At 41.5% G+C, this 18,395-nt stretch overlaps 1 pseudogene across 1 annotated transcript; it reads left to right on the forward strand.

The window, feature by feature from the left end:
* The first annotated feature begins 14,217 nt into the window (after positions 1–14,217).
* Positions 14,218–15,678, forward strand: LOC104656325 (annotated as a pseudogene). The gene has a single exon (XR_004055056.1). The product of XR_004055056.1 is annotated as a eukaryotic initiation factor 4A-I pseudogene (transcript).
* The last annotated feature ends 2,717 nt before the right edge of the window (positions 15,679–18,395 follow it).

Consider the following 18,395-nt stretch of genomic DNA (forward strand, 5'->3'; position numbering starts at 1 on the left):
CCTCCAGTTGGATTTGGTACTCTTTTCCTGGGCTTGCCCCTTGGGATCCCTTTGCTTCTTATTCACACCATGATTACAATTCTTTTCACATTATATTGCAATTTTGTCCATTTCCCCCAAAAGACTGTGAGCTTGATTCTGAGTCCCAGTTAAGAAAATAGATAAATTTAGCTGAATACTCACATTGTGCCAGGCATCATGCTGAGTTCTGCTCATATTGCTCATTGACTTCTCCCACTATGCACACTACTCAGTACTACCTCCCATTTCTCAGACTGAGAAAAGTCAAAGCATTTGCACAAAGTTATGCAACTAATCAAGATTTGAGCTTAAGCATCCTGATGCCCAGCCCAAATGTTTAACCACTGTATTATATCTCGGCCCTTCAAGATATGGAATTCTGAAGGATGAAGAATAGCCCACGGGGTGGGCAATGGAGAATGGAAATTCTTTGTCTAATACCCTACAGATGTAAAGACTCCAAAGTACAAAATAATATGATGCATAAGGGATAGAGGAGGGAAGAGTGGCTGGTGAGTCAGAGAACTAGGTGAAAACAAAACCTCCAAACTAATTTTTTTTGCCAAAATAAAGGATTTAGAACTTGGACTTCATCCTTGAGTTTGTTGGGGTCAGGAAGAGTTTTAAGTAGAAATAGAACAAGATTGTATGTTTATTTTAGAAATATATTTCTGTTGGCAGCATAGAAAGTGGCTTAAAGCAGTAAGGTTGAAAGTTAAACTGGGCAATATAATTGAATGACTATAAGGTGTCAAGCATTGTAACCAGGTTTTAGAGTGGGAGGTGTGAGGTAGGGAGAGTACAGTAATAAAGACTGACAGTCCCTACCTAACTTCAAGACTTCTACAGTGTGGCAATGGTCTACCAATATTCTACAAGAAAGTAAAAGGTGGAATGAAGAAATAGGCACTGTGATAGAAAGCTGGAGAATCAATAAGATGAATAGTAGATTATTATGGGAACTATGTGGCACGCCTCAATCCAAACCCTCAGCAAACATCATACATTGATCATGGCCTTTTTGCTGTGGATTCCAGATGCAATCTCAGACACCTTCTCAACAAAGCATCACAGGTCCCACTAGCACTTGATCAGTTTGGCTTCCAAGTTAAGAACTATTTGCCCTCCCAAGAGGGCTAGAACTTAAATGGACAATTGTGTTGAAGGATGGCTACATTGGGAGGAGTAAGAAGGTAGATTTTCCGTCTTCTCTTTATCCTGGCGTTATTATAGGTGGCCACACATTAGAAAGTAATTGAGAAATACCTTTTAGTCGGGAATTAGAAAAATGAATATTCTTTCTCCAACCCAGGCAGGATAGCCAACCAGATGTTCATATGTAACTGTATGGTGGCAGAAAGTGAACTCGTCATGATGAATTAAACCCAAGACCTAACAGCTCATACATCTGTATGATTATCTGACAGCAAGTGTGCACAAAAGTAAAACAGAAAAATAATCTTATGAATGAAGAGCATTCAAACAAAGCCACTTTCAAAGTCCTTTTTGCCCTGTTGCACCTTCTAGGAGTATAATACACAGGGTGCATTGACGATGGGCTCCCCCTGGCTACTTCCTCTTCTAGAAATCTGCAGGAACATTCTCCCAGAGCAAAGGAATGAACTTCACTTATAACCCATCCAGGAGCTGCATGTTCCATCTTCCCACCAGCTCTATAAAGCTAGCAGGAACATCTCCATTTAACAGATGACAGGAGCCAAGGGAAAGATTTGTTCAGTAACTTCCCCAGAGATGTCCAGCTCTGTAGCAAGACTAGGATGTGATCCCAGTTTTGTCTACTCCAACGTGCAATCCAGCCACTGACCTCGCACACCTTTGGTGGTCTCTGTTAGGGAAGCCTGTCTAGAACGCCGGGCAAGAAGAGTAAGATAAGCAGGAGAATTTCCCACAGATGGCTACTTTGTGAGAGAAAAAAAGAGGGAAAATCCAAGACTTGGCCCTTGGGAATGAGCATTTGGCAGCCTCCTGGGACTGCAGAAGACCAATCTCCCTTTCTCAATAATCCTATCCCTGCTTTCTTTCCCAGAAGACCCACATTTTGCTTTGTTGTGTTTCTAACCAGCTGAGTCTAACATTGGCTTTCTTTTACATTACTGCCCCAAACAACACTTTGTGGCAGAAATGAAGCTGCAGCAATATAAATCCTATTTGGTTAATACCCTTATCTAGGTGGACTAGGTTAATAAAGTCTGCCTGAAACAGCTGATGACTGGCCAGCCAAATGCAACACAGAGCCATAACAACCTTTCATTTATAATTGTTTAGCTAAAATAAAATGAAATAAACAGAGAAATTTCCTCATTTACCTCATCATCCAACCCCCTGTCCAAAACAGCCTTTAGTCCTGTTAGATAAAGGATGGCCTCAGCTGGAAAAGCAAGCGAAATAACAGTTTATGTTATGGCTTTTATTCATAGAGGGACAAGATCAGGTAATCTAAGTATAATTTAAGAGATAGTTTTCCCATGTTTTTCTCCCAAGGGTAATTTTAACTATAAATGATTTTCACTTTATAAGCTAATTCTAGAATCTTTAACTCTTTTCTACCCCTATGCTTATTCCTGTGTAGGATTAGACTTTACTCTTACCTAGGCAAAAGGACAAAGAGAAGTTGGGTGGATTTGAGAGCTCTCCAGATGCAGATTTTAGGACTTGGTAATGAATGAGATGCCACAAGGAAGAGGAAAAAAATCTAGGATGACTCCTAGGTTCCACTTTTGGCAACTGGGCATGTCTTTGAACTTCCTCATCTTCTCATTGCTTAGCACATCAGGAACAAGCAATCGCTCTAAATGTGCACAGGAAACCAGCCTCAAAACAGTTTCGGTTGTCCTTGATGATCGAGAGGATAAAATAGTACACAACTACATATAATTAACTAAAAGAAGAGTAATATAAATAGAACATAGGTATGTAGCAGAAAAGTTATAGGCACCTAACTTGAACAAGAGGAATCGACACAAAAAAGTCCACTGTAATTTCAGGCCATTTGAATGCCATGCATTTCTTAGCTAGAAAGCCTTGTATAGATAAAGGTAAAGTTTGCATACTTGCACTTGGTTTAATTTATTCTTGCTTTGATATGCCCAAAGTGTTTGCAAGTTTGAGAATCATCAAGCACTTCTTACTATGCACACCCCACTAGCCCTCCTGAAAACACCCTCCCTATATAAGTTTTCTCTGTTTTTGTTTATAAACACATGGGTCAAAGAGCAGATCCAAAGAAATGCATTACTTTTTTTGGACTGTTACTATTATAAAAGAATTAACAAATGTCTAATGAGTGCCTATATATGCAGTCTTAGAGTAAGGGACGTATCTTAGAAATGATGAGAATATTGTCCAGTTCTTTACAAGTCTTTTCCATCTGTGATTCTCCAACTTTCCAGCAGTGGAGATGGCCATGACAGCACATGAAAGTGGCTGTGTACTGCTGGGAAGCGCTAAAAGCCTGAAGTGAATGCCACAAAAGAAAAACTTTCATAATCTCATGTTTTAGATAAGCATTCAGGAAAACTTGTATATTATACTTCTAAACATGTGTTTGTTTTCTTATTATGATGATAGAAGAAGCACCATGCTTATGCTATAGGTTTATATAACTCCTGTCACATCGCCATGTGGCCAGATGTAGCCATATCTTAGTGTAAGGAACAAGGACTTCAAGTTTCTGTAAAGACGTCACTCTGCCTCACAGCGGGCACAACACAGACATGGGGCTTCGCCCGTCCCATACTGATAATAGCCTTATCCCCAATCTCTTCATCGAGACCCATCTTACTCTCTGCTTGCCAGTCTATCCACAATTTAATCCACTTCTAATCCAGCATTTCTCTTCCTTTCATGACTTCACTTTAAAACAGTCTAACTTCGACTTTTAGCTTGCCCCTTCATCCTCATTTTGGAGACTCCATCTGCCTACATTGTTTTGACATGCCTTGGTTTCTCTCAGACTCTGTTTCTACCAAGATCATCAGGTCTCCCTGGACCCAGGTTCTCCCTAGAACCATGAATGAATCCCAGAAAACAAAAAAAGTTAATATTTGTCTCCCAAAGAATTAAGAAGGTGAAGCCTGGCTTAAGTAAATATTCAGTGTATTCGTAACCTAGGGCTGTTATAACAAATTGCCACAAACTGAGTGGCTTGAAATAATACAAATTTATTCTCTTACAGTTCTGGAGGCTAAAAGTTCAAATTCAAGATGTCAGCAGGGCCAAGCTCCCTCCAAAGGCTCTAGAGAAGAATCCTTCCTTGATTCTTCCAGCTTCTGGTGGTTGCCAATAATCTGCTTATAGCTGCACGACTCCAGTCTCTGCCTGCATCTTCACATATATTCTCTTGTATGTCTGTCTCAGTTTTCTCTTCTCAAAAGGACACCAATCATAGGATTAGAGCCCATCCTAATCAAATATGACTTTGTATTAACTTATTACATCTCCACGGACCTTCTTTCCAAGTAAGGTCATTTTTGAGGTTCCAGGTAGACATGAATTTGAGGGGGACACTGTTTGACCCAGTATTCCAAGAAATGTTGATTCCTTTCTTTATAATGGCAGGAAAGGGAGAGATGATGGGCTACATGACGTGTCTCAGAATCTAATTTGTCAAACACTGTTTTACAGGTCTGATGAAGTTCTTCAGCTCCAGTGTCCTCTCTGAGACACCTTCTTGTCACCAGACACCGCATATACTTTAAGGTACCTGAGTCAATCACCCCAATTTGTGATGTCTCATTAATAATTCTGGTACCATTTCATCTTGCATTTGTTGTGGAAATGTGGGCTATGCCAGGCATACCCCACAGTTCTAAGATGAATCAAATCCCAAATACTCTTGATTACTTTGTTTGCCTTAACAAGACTCTAACTACCTCAATGGAAAATACACTAGCTAATCAATGACTGATGTTTATGTCCTTCATAGCAAGTGTTCACTAAGTGCTTTTGAATTAAATAATACCAATAACAACAACATGCTAACAGCCACTGAGAGTTTGCTATGTTCTAGGTCAACATTGTCCAGTAGAAATAAAATGCGAGCCACACGTGTTATTTTCAAATATTTTGGTAGTCTCATTTCTAAAACAGTAAAAAGAAACAGATAAAGCTAATGTTGACAATATATTTTATTTAATCTAATATTCCTAAAATATTATTTCAATACAGTATAGTCAAATTATAATTTTAGTATTTTAAAATTATTAATAAGACATTTTGCACTTTTATCCTAAGACTTAAAAATTCAGGGTGGATTTTATATTTATAGCACATCCCAATTCAAACTAGCCACATTTTAAGTGCTCAGTAGCCACACACAACTAGTGACTACCATATCAGACAGTGCAGTTCTAGATGCTATGTTAAATACTTTATAAGCATAATTTATTTAAACATCATAATAACCTGCAAGGGGATATTATATGTGTTCCCACTTTTTTTTTTTTTTTTTTTTTTTTTGAGATGGAGTCTCGCTCTGTGGCCCAGGCTGGAGCGCAGTGGCTGGATCTCAGCTCACTGCAAGCTCCGCCTCCCGGGTTTACGCCATTCTCCTGCCTCAGCCTCCCGAGTAGCTGGGACTACAGGCGCCCGCCACCTCACCCGGCTAGTTTTTTGTATTTTTTTAGTAGAGACGGAGTTTCACCGTGTTAGCCAGGATGGTCTCGATCTCCTGACCTCGTGATCCGCCCGTCTCGGCCTCCCAAAGTGCTGGGATTACAGGCTTGAGCCACCGCGCCCAGCCATGTTCCCACTTTTCAGATGATGAAATTGAGGTTGAGAGAGGTTACATAATTTTCCCAACATGACAGAACCATTCTATGCTCTTAACTGCTGTGCCACATTGCCACCAACCTAGATAGACGGATAAGTGGATGAATCTAAAGTTTTTTTTTATGTTATTCTTTGGATTCTGAGGTTTTGCTTCCCTTTCTCAGTGACTCTTTCTCTCCATCGAGAAAGTACACACACACACACACTCTCTCTCATACACTGGACCAATATTTTTCAATCTTCCTCACATTAATTACCACCTGTGTCAAAATTACCTGAACTCCCCAGTTTCCCAGGCCCTACTCTTAGATTATTCTCATCCAACAGGTCAAAGAGAGCTTAGAAATCTATGCTACTAATTTCCAGGATTAGGATTCTGATGCCTGTTAATGCAATGTTCACAATTTTGGCTCATCTTAGGTCACCTGGAGCTCATGCCTGAGCTCCGTCCACAAAAATTTTCATATAAATAGTCTGGGATGAGACATGAGCATCAGTTTCTTTTAAACAGACAGCTGGGGTTGAAAATCCTACATTGACATTTGAGTTCCACTCTCGGCCATGTTTCTCTGCTCCTTGCCAGTCTGGATAATTATGCATGATAATGTTTAGAAGAATCCGGAGGAATGAATTTAAAATTGTCTAGTTGCCAGGTGTCCAGGTGGTCAATTAGGACAATGAGCCAAACTGAAAGCAACAACCAAGCATTTATTCACTTACTACAACAATGCAAGCAAGATACAAAAAGAGGTGCTGGCTCCCCTGTGGTCCATTTTTCCCTACAGAATGGCACTGGGCAACAGTCGAGTGGATGCAGCACAGATGGGAGCGGTTGTCTCACAACTGAGGAGGGCTGAACAAAAGCCTCCTTCCTCTTATGAACATGTCAGCTAGGAGAAGACGGGCTAGGAGTAGAAAGACACTGAATCAAAGTGGAGAAGAGTGCCTCAGTCAAGGCTTTCAGCAAGGAGGCTTCTGAATGGATATACCTGTCTAGAAATGCAGATATTCAGGTGAGCGTGGCTGGCCCAAGGGGGGCTAAGTTCTTTTTTTTTTTTTTTTTTTTTTTTTTTGAGACGGAGTTTCGCTCTTTCACCTGGGTTGGAGTGCAGTGGCGCAATCTCGGCTCACTGCAACTTCCGCCTCCCGGGTGCAAATGATTCTCCTGTCTCAGCCTCCCGAGTAGCTGGGACTATAGGCGCGTGCCACTACACCCGGCTAATTTTTTGTATTTTTAGTAGAGACGGTGTTTCACCGTCTTAGCCAGGATGGTCTCGATCTCCTGACCTCGCGATCCACCCGCCTCGGCCTCCCAAAATGCTGGGATTACAGGCGTGAGGCACTGCGCCCGGCCTAAGTTCTTGACTGTATCTCCCTCCAGAGAACTGCAATGCACTGGCAGTGCACCAAGTCTGGTGTGGGGAGGGTAGCTTTCCCGCCACGAGGCCTGCCGGACAAAGCCTTGTACCTGCCTCTAGTTGGGCCTGAAAGATCACACATAAGATTTTGGCTTGGAACCAGACTCCTCAAAAAGTCCATAGTCCAGCTGTGTTGGATGAGCATCAAGAATCAATCTGTATGCCCTGAATTCTCTCTGCAAGTCTGTTTTGAAAAGCAAGCCAGATTCTGACCATGGAGATTTGGCAGAGCTGGTCATCAGGGACCCACTCTAACACTTCGCCTGCTTTCTACACAGACCCCTTACACTATATGCCTCCTAACAAGCCCAGAATAACTGACTCCGCAACCCACTCCGAGCACCCACTAGGGGTTTTTTTCAGTTACAAGCGACAGAAACCCAATTTAAACTGGCTTGCACCACAAAGGAAGTTCTTATCCTAAGGAACTAATCAGTCAGACCAAAGACAGAGCTGATTTTAAGGATGGTCAGATAGATACAGAGGTTCAAATATGTCACGAAAAATCTCTCTTTCTAACTTTATTTGTTCCGTTTTCCTACATGGGGGTTTCATCCTCAAAAGGCTCTTTCAATATGGCATCAAAGACAGCCACCTGCAGCCCAGGCTCAACCTTTCCTACAGCCAGCAATCTCAGAGAATAGTGTTGCTTTTTATCCACTAGCGACCAAAGCAAACTCAAAGACTGTGATTGGCTCCTCTAGGATCACATGTCCATCCTTGAGCCAATCACTTGGCAAGAAAGGCAGAGCCACATCATTTTCAACCCCACCAGAAATACATGAGAGGTAAGAGACTTCCAAGAAGGAAGTAATGCTGACTATACAAAAAAATGGAACAACTAATACAGCTTGATGTGAGGATACAATTTTGAAAACTTGTTTTAAAAAAATCTATTATGTTTGCTAATCCTGTCTTCTTGAAGAGCATAAATTACTTTTTTAAAAAATGGGTTTTGACCAGGCGTGGTGGCTCATGCCTGAAATTCCAGCACTTTGGGAGGCCAAGGTGGGTGGATCACTTGGGGTCAGGCGTTCAAGACCAGCCTGGCCAACGTGATGAAACTAAAAATACAAAAATTAGCCAGATGTGGTGGCACACCACATCTACCTGGGACACCACAGCTACCTGGGAAGTTGAAGCATGAGAATCACTTGAACCTGGGAATTCGGAGCTGCGGTGAGCTGAGATCACGCCAAAGCACGCCAGCCTGGGTGGCAGAGTGAGATACTGTCTCAAAAAAACAAAACAAAAGAAATGGGTTTATCCCAGAATATTTTAAGGGGAATCAAGCCACTACCTCAAAAGAGGTGAGAAGAAAGAGGGATTTCTCGTCTGAGACTAGAAAAGACCCAGGTATTAGGTCTGAGATTTTACTGAGATCATTTCATTGAAGTCTTAGAAAGCAAGATGGGAAAACTGAAGCTCAATAAGATAAGGCACTTGCTCAAGAACCCAAAACTAGCAAGTAGCAGAACAGCTTTTATACCCCAAGTCTACTCTCTCATGAAACACAATGTTGGTTTCTTACTATGCCCAGTTGGCTGTATTTCCACAATACAATCACATAAGTTTTCTCATTTGTCCTCACAACAGAAAATGAGGAATTTAAGGCAGCACTATTATAGCTATTTGACAATACTTTCTCCAGGTTAGTCTCTAGAGCTATTACTATAGGCCCAGCTACCAGGGAAAAAGACTTAAGAGCATCCACAAGGAATTTTTGGCATCTCTGAACATCACACCAGCCATTCAAGAGAGAAGGCAATGTCATTCCTGGCTCCTCACATTTTCTAGTAGTGTCTTTTACAAAGAAACAATATATTTCCTACACAGTTTTCCTCATTCCCCACTCACTTCCCATGGAAGCTCCCTGGAAGGCACTAGGAGAATAATCCCAGCCCGGTGATATTCACATCCCTAAGCACATAGCTTAGGGAAGTTCTGTTATGTGTACACATCAAATTGAGTGTGTTCCCATATGTTCTCACTCATAGATGGGAATTGAACAATGAGATCCCTTGGACACAGGGCGGGGAACATCACACACCAGGGCCTGTGGGAGGGTGGGGGTCTGGGGGAGGGATAGCATTAGAAGAAATACTTAATGTAAATGATGAGTTGATGGGTGCAGCAAACCAATATGGCACATGTATACCTATGTATCAAATCTGCACACTGTGCAAATGTACCCTAGAACTTAAAGTATAATAATAAAAAAAAAGAGTGTGTTCAAGTTGCTTATAAAACCAAACTAATTTAATCTATTTTATATGATGGCACTTGGTATTTACCATTTGCTTCTAGCCATCAAGGAAGAAATATCGGGCAATGTAAAGAATTTCATCCTCAGAATCAAATACATGGTGGCTTGAATCCTGACTAGTATATCCGGCACATAGTAGGTCTATATGTCACATTGTTTTCTTTCTCCATCTAGACAGTTTGATTCAAATGTAATATAATAAAAGAAAACTTAAACTAGAAGCCAGAATATTTGTATTCCATTCCTTCCGCTGCCACTAATTTACTCTGTGACCTTGTTAAGGTGATGTAGCCTCAATGTTCCTTGGCTTCCTCATCCTTCAAATGAGAATAATAGTGCCAATCTAGCTTACCTCCAGACTATCAGGGGATTCAATAAATGAATGTTCATGAATTCATTGTGAAAACTATAAAGAGCTACAGACATACTAGGAATCACACTGGGCCATACGCCTCATCAATAATCTCTGGGGCAGCCTTTGGAGAGCATGCACACTGGCAGAAAGAAATACAAAGTGGCTATTTCACTTTGCAAGGTCACTGCTGTGCTATAAACATTGACAAGCCTGAAGAACATGGAGGTCAAATACCAGGGAAATCCTTCATGCAACAGAAGATTTTGTCAGCAGAACTGAGCAGAATACCAAGTCACAGACGGTTCCCTAAAGGCACACTTAACTCCCTGGTCAACGTTTCGAAGCAATTTAGAAAAGTCTTCACAAACCATAGACTCCTGGATATTTAAACTTGGAAGAGAACCTCAGAAGTCATAAGTCCAAATGCTTCATTTCACACTTGAGGAAACTGAGGCCTAGATTCACACAGCTAATTTTAAATCCACAGTTCTTTCTATGATGCCAAGTATCTCCCTGAAATACAAATAAAGAATGAAAAATTCTCAAAATCCCAGAACCCCTTGTTTAAGTAGAATTGCTACCACGCAGAGCCTCAACCTGTACTCCAGAGGTGGTTGTGCCTCTGTAGGATTTGGAAACTGGGAAGAACAGTGGGCAGGATGCAGAAACCCCATAGACAGCATAATTTATCAAATTAGTGTGGCATTTGAGGTACTTCAGATGAAAGTCACCATAGAAATGCTCATCTTTTCATGAAATAACTAAAAGAAATACTGTTTCACATTATAGTACACCTCGCTAGATTTCTATTAAATTTCAAAGCTGCTCTGTTTAGTTAAAAGAGTTCAGCCTTTTCTGAAATGACTGACTCCAAGGTTTTAACTTTCCTGTGGTACTTTTAATATGACTGTAATATTTTTTTTTCCCTCCAGGCTGGAAACAAGAGTTTTGTCATGGATGAGGTGTCACAGGAATGACAGAGTCCTAGGATACAAGCCTTGACTCAGCAAGGAGAAAGGAGTCTTCTTTTTCTTTATTTGTTGGAACACTATAATCTCATAAAAATAAGAAAAGAGTTTTGTTCACCCAAACGATTGCAGCTTGCAGAGGACATGTTCAGAAAACACATGAGTGTACACAACTAATTTGGGGTTGGAGCTCAGCCACCCTCTTCCTACCTACAAAGGAAACAAAACAGCTCCCAGCCAGTCTCAGACCTGAAAAATAATTAGGAATAATGCCCCAGCTTTCATAAGTAAGGTATGCTTGGGTATGTATTGTTATCATTTGAATCATGTCCCCCTAAAAGAGGTGAAAATCCTCAGCCCCCAGTACCTCGCAATGCGACCTTATTTGGAAATAGGCTCATTGCAGATGGAATTAGTTAAGATTAGGTCAAAGTGAGGTAGTGGGCCCTTAATCCAGTACGACTGATGTCTTTACAAGGAGAAGAGACACAGAGATAGACAACCAGGAGAATGATACGTCTCAATGCCATGTGATGACAGAGGCAGAGAATGAAGCAAAGCAGCTGCAAGCCAAGGAATGCTGAGAATTGCTGGCAACACCAGAAGCTAAAAAAGAAAAAAAAGAAAGCATGGAACAGATTCCCCCTTGAGCCTTCAAAGAGAGCATAGCCCTGCCAACACCGTGATTTCAGACCTCTAGCTTCCAAACTATGAAAGAAGGCATTTCTATTGTGTTAAGTCACCCCCTTTGTGGTACTTTGTCACAGCAGCCCTCAGAAAATAATACACTTTCCAGGGACAAAATACCAGGACCAGGACAAGGACATGCAAAGGGGAAAAGGGTACAAAGCAACTCAGCCTGAATATTCAGTGCCTTCCTCTCCTGGCAGGCTGGGCACTCAAACTCAGGTTTGAAAAATAGTCTCTTCTGTCACATGGCTTGGGAGAAAGAGCGAAGCAGGAAGGCCACCTTTATTGCTGACCTGGCATCATAAAAATAATTAGCGAATTGCCACAAGGTGCTTCCGGAAGGTGATTCAGACACTGCTGCTGTTCAGCCTGAAAGAACAGCAGGAATCGGTCAGCCAAGCTGCTAATGCATTACTTTCTGAGGAAACGACTGCGTTTATGAACAAATATTACTCCAAATTGTTCTCACAGCAAAGAACATCTATTCTGCGCCAGGTACATCCATATTTGGCTCACAGAGAACAGCCTCAGGTGTGGAACAAAGGTCATGTGAGTCCCAGTAAGTGGATGTGACAGCTCCAATCCAGTTCCAAAGCCAGAGGGCAGCCAGTCTGCCTGCCTGGAACCAGGAAGCTCAATTATGCAGCTTCCCAGAAACAGACTATTATCCAGGAGTTCAGTGCATGGAACCCAGACCCTCAAGGTTGGCCACTGTAAAGCTTCGCAAGGCTATAAGTGCTGAGAAAGTGAAAAATTAAGTACCTTGTTTTAAATATGTCTATTGAGACGCTCTTAAACTTGATCTCCATCTTCTCAACAAGTTCTAAGAATCAAAAGCTCTCATTTTTTAATTTAAAACTCTCATTTTTAATTTAAACCAAGTAAGTTTATTTTACACAAACATACATACACACACACGTGTGTGTGTATGTATATACGTAAGGGATCATTCTTTGGCTATCACTTCAATTTTCATTCTCTTTTATTCACTGAAAAGAGAAAACATTGACCTTGAATGTAAGAACACCAAAGCAAGACAAATAGGATCGATGATGTTCCTTGCTACCATTTGTTTACTATTTTGACATTCCAGATACTATGCTGAACTCTTCAGGTATACTATGTCTTTCGATCCTTGCCAAAGCCTATGAGTTAGGGCCCTTTATTATTCCCAAATATAGATGAAGAATGAGGCTCAGATGATTTACATGAATGATGTAACCAAAGTCCCACAGCAAGTTCAGACAAAGCTGAGATTCAAGCACACATCTGTTTGTCATCAAAGTCTGCCTTCTTATCCACTGCACTACCTGTACTGCCTCATCTTCAAAATGGAAAAGAATTCCAAACACTGGGTCTAATTTGTAATTCCAACACCTCAGAGACATCTCTACCTTTCCCAGAGCAGGTGAGGATTTATAAACTGTAAAACACCATGCTCCAACAATAAACACACTTCTCCTTAGCCTTCTCTTTCTACGCTTGGCACGTGCCCAGGAGGAACATTTTCTGCTTCAAGAGGATGTTGATACAGCATGGTCACTCTAGTTCAAAATAATCTATTACATACTTGAAAATTGCTGAGAGAGTACATCATAAATGTTCTTATCACCAAAAAAAAAAAAATAACGATGTTAGGTGACGGATGTATTCATCAGCTTGTTTGTAAAAACATTTCACAATATACACAGATATCAAAACATCATATTGTATACCATATAGAATTTTTATGTGTCAATTATATCTCAGGAAAGCTGGGAAAAGAGAGAGAGAGAGAAGAAAGGGAAGGAAAAAAGGCAAGGAGGGAAGGAGGTGAGGAAAAGAGAAAGGAGGGGGAGAGAACGAGTTAACAAAACTAAAAACAAAAAAGGAGAAGGATTTTGAACACAGCCAGCGAGGTGGGTGATCCACATAAGGGCAGGCAGCATGAGCAGCCATTGGTCCTTAAGATGAGATTGGTTGCAAGGGGAGGAAGCACAGAATGAAGTGGACTCTGTACTCAGTGTGGGAACAGAAGAGCAACTGAAGTCACTCGACAACGATGGTAATGAAAGCAATACAGAGTGCAGAAGCATCCTTTTTCTCCCCTGTGAAGGTCTGTAAACCATGAGAAGAAAAATCAATTGAAAGCTATGAAGGAAAAGCAACTCATTCAGAATTGTTGGAGTTCTCTCCCCTCTCCCTTGGGACATATGAAATGTCTCACTCACCTACTTTTAAATCAAAAACAGAGAACGTTATTCAATAAGTGTCACAAATAGTTAAACAGATTATGTAGCAGCCATACATTGAAATAGTATGCCTCCATCAAAAGTCATATTTTCAAGAATATTTAATGCTATGATGAAGCACCTACATTATCTGGGGTATATACCCTGGGGTGCATCATCACGTGCCAGGAAAATTTTGGACATGGACACACACGAGGAGTTTAGGAGCAGAGGTTTAATAGACAGAAGAGAAACAAACAAACAAACAACAACGACAAAAAAAAAGGAAAAAAAAAAAAAAACAGCTCTCTCCATAGAGAGAAGGGTCTCTGAGTTGAAAAGACTGACTGGCTGGGGCTGGGCACGGTTCCGCTCACACCTGTAATCCCAGCACTTTGGGAAGCCAAGGCAGGTGGATCACAAGGTCAGGAGATCAAGATCATCCTGGCTAGCGCAGTGAAACCCTGTCTCTACTAAAAATATAAAAAATTAGACTCCGCCCTAGTTTCTAAGGATCATGTCTGCGAGCCAGGATTCCCGATCCAGAGACAATGGCCCCGATGGGATGGAGCCCGAAGGCGTCATCGAGAGTAACTGGAATGAGATTGTTGACAGCTTTGATGACATGAACCTCTCAGAGTCCCTTCTCCGTGGCATCTACGCCTATGGTTTTGAGAAGCCGTCTGCCATCCAGCAGCGAGCCATTCTACCTTGTATCAAGGGTTATGATGTGATCGCTCAAGCCCAATCTGGGACTGGGAAAACGGCCACATTTGCCATATCGATTCTGCAGCAGATCGAATTAGATCTAAAAGCCACCCAGACCTTGGTCCTGGCACCCACTCGAGAATTGGCTCAGCAGATACAGAAGGTGGTCATGGCACTAGGAGACTACATGGGTGCCTCCTGTCATGCCTGTATTGGGGGCACCAACGTGCGTGCTGAGGTGCAGAAACTGCAGATGGAAGCCCCCCACATAATCGTGGGGACCCCTGGCCGAGTGTTTGATATGCTTAACCGGAGATACCTGTCTCCCAAATACATCAAGATGTTTGTACTGGACGAAGCTGACGAAATGTTAAGCCAGTGGGTTCAAGGACCAGATCTATGACATATTCCAAAAGCTCAACAGCAACACCCAGGTAGTTTTGCTGTCAGCTACAATGCCTTCTGATGTGCTTGAGGTGACCAAGAAGTTCATGAGGGACCCCATTCGGATTCTTGTCAAGAAGGAAGAGTTGACCCTGGAGGGTATCCGCCAATTCTACATCAACGTGGAACGAGAGGAGTGGAAGCTGGACACACTATGTGACTTGTATGAAACCCTGACCATCACCCAGGCAGTCATCTTCATCAACACCCGGAGGAAGGTGGACTGGCTCACCAAGAAGATGCATGCTCGAGATTTCACTGTCTCTGCCATGCATGGAGATATGGACCAAAAGGAACGAGATGTGATCATGAGGGAGTTTCGTTCTGGCTCTAGCAGAGTTTTGATTACCACTGACCTGCTGGCCAGAGGCATTGATGTGCAGCAGGTTTCTTTAGTCATCAACTATGACCTTCCCACCAACAGGGAAAACTATATCCACAGAATCGGTCGAGGTGGACGGTTTGGCCTTAAAGGTGTGGCTATTAACATGGTGACAGAAGAAGACAAGAGGACTCTTCGAGACATCGAGACCTTCTATAACACCTCCATTGAGGAAATGCCCCTCAATGTTGCTGACCTCATCTGAGGGGTTGTCCTGCCACCCAGCCCCAGCCAGGGCTCAATCTCGGGGGGCTGAGGAGCAGCAGGAGGGGGGAGGGAAGGGAGCCAAGGGATGGACATCTTGTCATTTTTTTTCTTTGAATAAATGTCACTTTTTGAGGCAAAAGAAGGAACCGTGAACATTTTAGACACCCTTTTCTTTGGGGTAGGCTCTTGCCCCAGGCGCCGGCTCTTCTCCCAAAAAAACACTAATCCATTTCCCTAACCTAGTAACCTCCAGATCCCAGAGGCTCTCCTCACCTCAGCTGAGCTCCTTTGAAAGTGATTCAGGGGACTATGTCACTCAGCCTCATTTGCTGGACCAAATCTGGAGGGAGAACCCCTAAAACCCCTGAGTGAGGTTGCCCAGGGGTTGTCCCCAGGTGGGGGGAAGCAGGGGAGAGAAAATGGTAGCCATTTTTACATTGTTTTGTATAGTATTTATTGATTCAGGAAACAAACACAAAATTCTGAATAAAATGACTTGGAAACTGCCAAAAAACAAACAAACAAACAAACAAAACAAAACAAAAAATTAGCCGGCGTGGTGGTGGGCACCTGTAGTCCCAGCTGCTAGGGATGTTGAGGCAGGAGAATGGCATGAACCTGGGAGGCAGAGCTTGCAGTGAGCCAAGATAGCGTCACTGCACCCCAGCCTGGGCGACAGAGCAGAGACTCTGTCTCAAAAAAAAAAAAAAAAACAGACTGGTCGGATGTGCTGGATTTTATAGTTCGGTTTGAGGAGGTGGTGTCTGATTTACATAGGGCTCACAGATTGGTTCGATCACGCATGACATTTACATAGTGTGTGGGGAAGGCTGGTCGCCCCATCCTAATCTTATTATGCAAATGAATTATCATTGGCCGGCCCATCTTGTCTGCTCCTTACTGTTCACGTGGCTTGCAGACAAAGAAAGATGGAGCTGCCATCTTAAACATGTCCTGTCCCTAGTTCCTGCTGGCATTCACTTGTGGAAGCTCCCAGCTTGCTTCTTTGTGTCTGCAGCTCGACTTTACAGACTGCTGTTTGTTAGAAAATAATTTGGGGCTGCTTTTCATTAAAAAGAAAAGCCTTACCGAGGACTTCCATACCCTCACATCTGCCCAACGATTTCTTTTTAATTCCCTGTATCAATGAGACAATGCTAACAAGAAAAAAAAAAAAAAAAAAAAAAAAAAAACAGGATCAAATGTGCCCTTAGCGTAGAATCCTATTTCTTTAAAATAAATGTAATGTCTGCTCATTTGAATGGAAAAGAGAGTGAAAGGAAATATACCCAAATTGTTAATAATGGTTATCTCTGGGTGAAGACATAGTAAGTGATTTTTATTTTTTCTTTACAGTCTCTGTATTTTTGAACATCTTTTACAATGGCCATGAAATATTTTATAATATGACAAAAAATAATCAATATTTTAAATACTTTTGGTAAATGCTAAATAAAAATATTGGGGTGGTATATCCGAAGAGCCAAGTTTCCATTCTGACTGCTTCAAACCCCTTTTCCAGCCTGTGCCTCAGTTTTCTTATCTGCAAAACCCAGGGGTTGCTCTTAATATCTAGGGTTTGGTGCTTTCATTATACACTGTGACCAGTTAGAGAATGTAAGTGAGAGGAAGAAATGTGGAAAAAAATTTGAAGGGAGAGGGGATGGGAAGGATTCTAACAGAGAAAAGAAAGGGAACGCTAAGAAAAGAGGTGTGAACTCAGAAGTTTTTGAGGTGAATGCTGATTGTAAGAGACTGCATGCTGTTCATCAGGGCTCTGTGTTTAAAACTCATGGTACTTTGAACCTTTGATTAGTTACAGATCTTCATCTGCTTTAATTATTAAAACTTCAGACATCCTTTGGAATAGTTTCTTCATACAAGTCCACCAGGATAGAAATTAATCTCTAGGCTAAAGCAGGAGTGACTGTAAGAATGTGATGAAATCAAACTGAAATCTGGATCAAGTGCCCCAGGCCAGAAATGACTCACCCTTGAAATAAAGCAATTATTTGTGTTATCTGCCCAATTCACCTTTAGCCCTCGGTTTATGTGGAAAACAATTCAGTTAAAGATGGTACTGATTGACTCTAGTTTACCAAACACTCAGAGGTCTCTTCTTTCCATACCTCTAGGCACTACATAGTGACTTGTGGACAAAACTTTCCTCTTGTCTAAGCTGATGACTACCAAGGCCTCAATATTCCTGGAGGCACAATGTGGGAAACCGTAATTTTCACTCTCCTGATAAAATTAGAATCTCCATATTCTGTCTCTCTTACATCCCTTACAGCATTCAACTGTTTGAAACATAGAATACATACAGTAAATATCTTAATTCTAGGATAATTATGATATTTCAAGCCTAGAGAACCTCATGGAAAATAAGAAGGCCATCAAAATGAGGGAACATGGTATGGCAGATCTTTAGTTAGAAGCCATGAAATGACTGGACTATTGTAGTATCTGAAAAAAAAATTCTCAATTTCTTATTTGTACAGACTGCTTTAGAGTTTACAATTATATATAACTTTGCAGCAGGCAGTACTGCATTAATTTTCCAAATTTACAGGGGCCATGCAAATTTCAGTAATAGATTCAGGAAGGTTTAAGGTTGAATCCCCTCAACCTTTTGTTGTAAGATTTTGCTTATTCAGTGAAGTGTAGAGAAAGCAGGTTCTGGGGCCAGATTAAAATTATGACACTGGGTTCAAATTCTGATTCTGTCATGTACCAATTATTTAACTTCTATGTGCCTCAATTTTCTCATGTGTTAAATAGGGGGTGATGGTAGTACTACATAGGGTCATCATGAAAACAAAATAAAAATGGATAGGGCACTAGCGAGACTGATAAAGAAGAAAAGAGAGAAGATCCAAATAAACACAATTAGAAATGGCAAAGGTGATATTACCACTGACCCCCTGGAAATAAAA

This window comes from Rhinopithecus roxellana, chromosome 2 (genome assembly GCF_007565055.1).
Source record: "Rhinopithecus roxellana isolate Shanxi Qingling chromosome 2, ASM756505v1, whole genome shotgun sequence".
Classification (NCBI taxonomy): Eukaryota; Metazoa; Chordata; class Mammalia; order Primates; family Cercopithecidae; genus Rhinopithecus; species Rhinopithecus roxellana.